The sequence below is a fragment of the Limulus polyphemus genome, unplaced genomic scaffold (genome assembly GCF_000517525.1).
Source record: "Limulus polyphemus unplaced genomic scaffold, Limulus_polyphemus-2.1.2 Scaffold4121, whole genome shotgun sequence".
Taxonomy (NCBI): Eukaryota; Metazoa; Arthropoda; class Merostomata; order Xiphosura; family Limulidae; genus Limulus; species Limulus polyphemus.
The window spans coordinates 5,324-13,334 of record NW_013669731.1 but is presented as its reverse complement, the minus strand read 5'-3'; the positions used below and the strand labels follow the sequence as shown (position 1 = coordinate 13,334).

At 31.5% G+C, this 8,011-nt stretch overlaps 1 protein-coding gene across 4 annotated transcripts in view; it reads left to right on the top strand.

The window, feature by feature from the left end:
- Positions 1-7,977, top strand: part of LOC106470622 (peroxisomal N(1)-acetyl-spermine/spermidine oxidase-like) — a 75,000-nt gene extending 67,023 nt beyond the window's left edge. Inside the window, exons 5-6 of one of the 4 annotated variants that reach the window (XR_002613081.1) lie at positions 1,543-1,642; positions 2,856-7,977. The gene's annotated coding sequence lies outside the window, so the exon portion shown is untranslated. Of the gene's footprint in view, positions 1-1,542 lie in introns of all 4 variants that reach the window. The other 3 variants (XR_002613082.1, XM_022399243.1, XM_022399242.1) reach the window with 3 other exon arrangements.
- The last annotated feature ends 34 nt before the right edge of the window (positions 7,978-8,011 follow it).

The window sequence follows — 8,011 nt, the reverse complement described above, 5'->3', positions numbered from 1 at the left end:
CAATCTGGTTTCCAATTTTCTTCCTCTTTCTCCGATGTAGAATTCTGGGCAGTTATTGCATGTTATTTTGCAAATATTTTGCCATATGCTTTTTTTATCAGTACTTATAACTGAATTAAGTACTCTGACTGCAGTTGAAATTGTGTGGTAGTAGTCAGTTTATTGAATTGCTGTGGCTACAGGTGAGAGTTGATGAAACCAGTTGACTAAAATATTCTGAACATTTGTACCTAACCAAACTGTTAAATCTGACTATAGTTGATACTACCTGACAATAGGCATTTGGTTGAGCTCTATTGACAGTAAATGAAGTTAGCTGTGATGGTTAGTTATATTTTTACCTTTGAGTGATGCTCTTGGTCACTAACAAACTTGGACAACTGTTATTAGACAATTAACTGGTGTGTCCATTGTGTGTTTAGAATATAGTGATCAGTGTGTTTTGATTACAAATGATTATCTTAATATTCTGTATATCATTAGCTGACTTTTAGTTTCAGATTATTGAGGATATTTACTGTTCACTAATTTTTTCTAGCTTCACCTGTAATGTACTTGCTGACTTGAAAACATTAATATCATGCCTCAGCATATAAATTAATAAACTCTCTTTTATTTGGAGCTCTATTTATCAGTGGCCCAGATAAGATCTGAAACAGTTTGTAATGAACAACAACATCACATTTGCATACAACATGTTCAAATATACTTGACTTAGTGAGTGATTATAGCTTAGCATGTTCTTTCACACTTTACTAATTTTCTTTTGGTGGAACCAATATAGCCTTGTTGACAGCAAGGACATTTAAATTTGTAAATTACAAAAGATGATTGTGAAATCAGAATTTGGTTCTTGAATTTAAAGAAAAACTGAAGGCAACAAATAGGTTTAATACACATGCCTTAGTTGTATCTATGGATATACTCTGGAAATGACATTTTACAGCTGATTGTTATTTAAAAATATGTACCTGAATAAGGTAAACTAATAACCAAAGAATATTTGGGTATATCAGTTATACAAGGTATATTAACACTTTAGCAGGATCATAAACTGGACACTTTAACATGTAACAACAGCAGACAATTCAAATGTGTAGATCACGAAAGAACATTCACAGGCTTGCATTTTAACTTTGCAAGTTTTATTCTGAGTATTTTTAAAGAAAATTTAGTGAAAATACTATTTCACTGTGCTAATGAGATATCTATCACGTATGAGTATTTACATAAAGAATTTATGAATATCAAAGAGTTCTTGTGTAAAAATGATTTTTCAGGTTTTCTCATTGGTAGAATACTTCATAATTAGTTAAATAACCGAAGTGTTAATATACCATGTATAATTGATATACGTGAATATTCTTTGGTTACTAGTTTATCTTATATGGGTAAATATTCTATGATAATTAAGAATCAGCTGAAAAATGTCATTCATACAGTATATCTGAAGATACAAGTAAAGTGTGTGTTTAAACCTATTTGTGGCCTTACAGTTAAGGATCAAATTCCAGTTTTACAATCATCTTCTTTTGTTTACAGATTTATTTGTCCTTACTGTCAGCAAGGATGTATTGGGTCTACCAAAAGAAAATTACTGACTCAGTTTGAAAGAACATGTTAACATGAGATCACCCACAAAGTGAAGTATACTTGAACATGTTGTAGGTGAATTTTATGTTGTGTCCATTCCAATTGGTTTAAGATCCAATGGTGAATAGAACCTCTAAATAAAAAAAAAAAGAATTTGCTCCTTTATAAGCTGAGGCAAGAAATTAATGTTCTCAATACAGCAAATACATTACTAAGGACATTATCTAACAGTTTGTGGTGTAACAACATGGTTTGTTGTTGGCATTATCTATCAATAGACGACAAGTTTTGATTATTATAAACAGTACTGACAAGAGTCATTTTAATGTAATTTTCTAAATACAGGAGTCATTATCCACGTTATATGGAAAGAGACATTATACAAGTTATTCAACTTGCATCATATGATTATATGGGCATTCTTTAATAGTCACCAGCTTACTATCATGTCTGTTTATTGGAAATACTGTCTAGTACAAGTTGACATACTTGTTTTGTGATTATTGGAGACACTGCATCTTAATTATTTCACAATTCATTTATACTAGCCAGCTTACTACATAAGTTATATGATGAATAGAGGGGAACTCTCTGTTACAAGCCAGCTCAGTATAATTATCTAATATTTTGACCAATTTTTTATCAATACTGTTTACCAAATATCAACAAGTCCTTCAAAATTTGGCATGGAGTAATAGTTAAAAAATATATTGAAATGTTTTGAGTCTCCACATTAAAGTAGAGTATATTATAGTGAGAAATAACATTAAAATTTGTAAACGTATTGTTGTGTTTTGATTATTAGAGGCAGTGGATTGTGCTATGACTATAAATCAACATACTGCTGTGTCTTGAATTAACTGATACTGTGTTGTGCAAGCCAGTTAAAACCCTAAAAAATAAATTATTTTCCCGAATTTTTACCTCTTAAGGACCGTAGTGAAAATAGTGGTTTAAAGTAAAATACTCATTACAAAGTATTTTAGTCTTTCAAAATTGATATTTTATCTTCATGTCAAAGATTTAGAATTAACTGACATGTAATTGAGTGTCAGGGCTGGATAGATCTGTCTGACCCATATAGAGATAAGAAATGAAGTATAGAAATAAGTTTGAGATTTTAAGAAATTTTTTTTATGTTGCTCCTATCTCACCACATTTATGTGTTGGCATAAAATTACTTGATTTTGTTGTATTTGATAGCTCTGGAATTTTGTTTTTTTCATAAATTTAAACTTGACTCTAATTTTCTTCTTTAACAGATACTGGTACCAACTTACTGGTAGGATATCACTGCAAGTTTACAATATGAAGTTCTGCTTAGGCAATCCGGTAATAGGAAAATAATATATGGTATATATATATTTCTGACATAATTACTACATTAATTAACATTAATTTTACCTTTATTTGTTCACCATAAAATTAATTCATTAATTTCCAAACCCATTAATGATACATGCTAACACATATGAACTCATTTTATTTTTTGTCATTAACCTATGGCATAACTTAATTAAAGTTACCCTTCCTTCGCTATATCCCTTTTCAGTACACTAAATTGAGTTATTTAGGTTTGCACATGTATGATAAAAGATTTGAATTAATACACAGATTAACTTTTCTTTATACTGATTCTTTTTCCAAGCTTTTCATATTTAAAATGGTTTAAGACTTCAAATAGTCTGTGTCCACATCAAGCAAGTTTAACTGCTTACAAATAAACATGGAAGTGGACTAAAGAAACAAGGACATTAGCTAAAGTTTGTGTAAAATGGTGATTGCTGTGAGATCTTTTTTTTTCTTTGTTTAAATACAGAACTTTTTAAATGTGTAGTTTTATACGTTGAGGTGGCAGTAGATTTATAAAAGTATTTAAAACTGCAAATGATAGGTTGTGAAAATTTGGAGATCAGTTTAGAAACTAAGTAAGATCTGAAAACTAAAGAACAAATATGAAGTGACTTCTGTGTTTATAAATATTTTTATTTAATGTTTATTCAAACATTCTCTAAAAAAGCTTTCAAACAATTTGATTGTAACTTAATAAAGGTGAAACTGTGATTTTAGTTCTTTTGTCAAAGATTGCTTTTTATTGCACTGTCACGTTTACTCTAATATTGATTGTTTATATTTATAAGTAAGCTGACATGGAAATTCCTGACTGCTGAATCTGTAATCAGCTTTTTGTAAATTGTATATTCATAATATTAATATTTTGAGATTATTTCTTACTTGTAAAATTGAAAAACAAAGAAGGCAGCCTGTTAAAGTATTGTATATATTTAACATATTGTGTAGGAAGTTTCAATAATCTTTTTTTGTTCCTTTTCTCAAACTGCACAGCTGTATTTTACATATTCTGTGAATGAACAGGAAGAATTGGAAAATAGCCTTAATTTGATTATTTTTCCTAACTTAAGCATCAAAGTAATGATATTTTGAAATTTATTTTTTCATACTTTATGGTTTTCTCATGCTAGGTATATAAAACAGCAATGACAAAATAACTTGTATTATCTTCAAATTGCAAGTATAGTAAATATTTAACTCTCAGAAATTTGTAATATAACTTGTGTGCTTTAAGAAACACAAGTGGAAAACATAATCACAAAGTTACATCAAAAAAGAGCACAATATATTTTAAAATTATTGCAAAAGTCACGTTCTTAAAAGAATTGCATTTCTAAGTAGGAAAAATCAAGCTTAATCATTGATAAAAAAAATAAATGAATGATTTAAATAGGTAGAATTTTTTATATCATTACCACAAGAAGAATGGAAGAAGGTAGATGTTTAGAGAAAGATTTAAACTAATAGCCCTCAACCACATTTATTTTTGCCTGTACCTAACAAGTTTCAAAACTAGCTACATGCTTAGTGTCCTGAACTTACTGTTTTCATTTCTTTATGTCATTTTTATTCTGTTTAGTTTTTTATAATTCTATTTATCTATCATACTTACTGTTATGTTTTAGATATTTGTTATTTAGAATAAGTATTAAGATATCTTTCATGTCTTTTAATATTTACTTCTTTGTAACTATTAAACCAATACACTTAAGTGTCAGCTACTAAAGCTTTTACTATCTTCAGGAAGGTTTAAGATTAGAAAGCAAGGAATTTGCTTTTGTAATTTCCACATCTCTACATATCATCTTGTGTGATTATCTACTGTTGCTACATTTTAATTGATTTCAAGGTACTTTGCCATGTTTTGCTGACTTTTATATGATGAAATTTCTCAAATATTTGTCTAGAAAAAAAGGTAAAAAAGCTCTTTTAATTGTCAGATCTTTCATGTTCCACTTTATTCCCATACTATTCCAAGCTGGTGTTAAATGGTCAGTATTGCAGTATCAGGGTAATGGTCATGACTGAGGGTTAAGGATGTTTATTTTTACTGTTATCACAATATTATATTGTTTACAAGTGTTTTTATATTCTTTAATCAAACAAAAGTAAAAGTTGATAATTTTTGTTTGTTTGCTGCTCATTTGTGTTTAATCTACTTCATTCTTTATTACTGTGTGTGGGTCCTCACCTTTGACCCCATGTTATAGATTTCTGTATGTCATTAGGGGACCTCCCAGGGAAGGTTCTGATGGTGCAGCTACTTTCTCTAGAATCCTAACATCCACCCACATGTTTACCATGCATAACAACCTGTGCAAGGGAGATACTGGTGTTTGAGTGGTAACTGGGTCAATCCAACACACCACTTTGGCCTTGAATACCTGTAGCTGGGTGACTCTGCAGTGATCCTCCCCTCCCCAAAGTCAGTTGGCTAGTCAATTGTGGGTAAGGTCAGCTTAAGTTCCAGTATCAAACATCCTTAGTAGCTGTTGTGACCAAATAGTTCTGGTAATGTTTTGTTGGGTAAAGTGCTCACAAAACCTTGGTGTTGCTGTTCTGTTCTTAAGATGTTGAGAGTTTCATAGTGTAGCATGTCCACTTGTAGGACTCCTTGATAGGTGGGATCAGTGAGCACTGAATTTTTCTTTCTCCTTATGGATTTATCAATAAACAAGATACAAATCACCAAAAGCAACCACGCGTAGATTGACTCTGTAAGCACATAATTACCATCATCTACTTAATCCCGTGCATCAGTCTGTGATTTTAAATTTCTTATCAGAAACTACACTTTCTAAAATATTTCCTGTTTTTCATACAAAAAGACTTAAAGTGTCTTGATCCCGAAATAAAAACTAAGAACTGGGTACCTACTTATCGAAACATCACAAGCACAAGACAGTGAACTCATGGGCAAATAATTATTGAGGTAACCCCCACAATACTTTGAATTCATCAAGAGAAGTTGTTGTTAACACATTGGCTGCCACATAATAAAATAAGTATAAATAAAATTAAACCATCAAAAGGTGCCAAGGAGCAGTCATAGTGTCCCAAACTATATGCTTTTAAACATAATTGTCTGTGACCCATTGGTGGGACACATGGCAGCCAACGTGTTAAGAGAGGTCTCTTTAACATCCTTCAATTGGATATTTTTGCTAAACTGTGTAATTAGGGCATATCAATTACCTAGTAAATCTCCTTTCAGAAAAATTTTGTATATGAACCAACTAATGTTCTCATTTTAGTGATTACATCTACACATCTACATGCCAATGTAAAGACAGGTTATATTTCAAATCTTCTCAGATGTTTTCACGTTAAACACTTCAAAACCTCTTGCCATAGCTCTATAGTTAGTGCTTATTGCAGTTTTAAATACCATGATAGTTATAAATGACAATTAAACCAACATTACTTCAGTCCTGTGTTTCCTATCCTTGATACTTGAGATCACTCTCAATGGATTGGGGTACAGATGATAAAGAATTTTTCAATAACATACATTATCCTAAGACAAGAAAAATATCTACTATTAATAACAAATAATTGTTAATAAGGGGAAGCCACAAAGAAGCTTTCCATCTAGATCTCCACAACAGTGTAAGTGAAAATAGCTACAGTGACACAGCCAAACTTTCAAGGTTTTTGCACTAATATGGATATCATCAAAGCATTGATTGATCCTTACCATCTTGTATGCATCTCTTTACAGGAGACATTTCAAAAAATCAGCCAATTCTATCACCACTGGCAGTTTTCCGTAATGTACAATAACAAATTGGGTTACAGCCATATTCCTGGAGAGAGGTGGGTAACATGGTTTGTCAGCCAACTTACTCCATTGCTTATTCCACTCACTATGCTACCAGAAGCTGTAGCCATCCATGTCTGTATTGGTCAGACCATTACACTATTTTCTTTATATCAGTTGCCTAGAGAAGAATTTGATTAGGCAGTTGCCATCTTCCTTTGCCATACTTGGAAACTTTAGTGGATATAGTCCACTTTGAGGCAGTAGAAATATTGATGGAAGTAGTATGTCTTTGGAGGCCTTACTCTTAGATCATAGCCCCTTTTTTTTTCAATACCCAAGATTACACTATTTCCATGCCATAAGTCCAACATATACTGTCATTGATCTTCCAATCTGTTCACTTTGTCTCTTTTTATTTTTTTTGGAAGACAGCCAATGATCTATATGGAAGTGATGATTTCTCCATTGTCCTGAGTGTGTGGACACAATCTATGTCTTCTGACTCTAGTGTCACGGTGGAAGTTGGAGAACGCCAACATAACCCTCCTGTACCATAACAGATAAATAAACTTTTAGCCTGGGTCTAAGTAAGGAAATTCGTTCTACATACAAAAGAGAAGGGATGTTATAGTTGTAGATTACTGTTGGTTATAGACTCTCACATGATCCTCTTTTAAATTAGATTCTGTTAGTCTCAGTTCTTGTATTCCACCTGATGATGCTACGTAAACCCGGTGAAACATAGTGTGTAAAATAAACTTGGGGGAATTTTAAAAACATACTTCTTTCTAATATTTAATTAGAGTCTAGATACGTCTTGCTGTTCATCAGGTTTCCTGTATACACCTTTGGTAAGCATCATTCCTTTTCTTCTGATCATTTCATTGATAAATTTTGTATTTCTTAATCATTAATTGTGTAGTTGAGAATGTGTGGTATCTTCAAGTAAAAACTGATTTCCTGACAAGTATCAAATAAGCAGACCAGCTAATAACAGCAGTTTTGCTAGGAAATAAAGAGTGTAATTATGAATCTTATACTTTGACTGACTGAATGTTCTTAGTGTGTGTGTGAAATAATAACACTGCAAAAAGCTGGTATAAAATAGAAAAATCTTTATTATTAAACAAAAAGAAAATGCAGCATACATACTGGAGTGTAAGCAAAATCACAGTTGCTTGTACTGATGTGTGTCACAGCTTTCTATCATGTGAGACTTTTATCAAACTAAACACAATGACCTTAAAACTACATCTCTACTAATCAATCTCCAGATAGAAATGAACCAAGGAAATGCGCCTA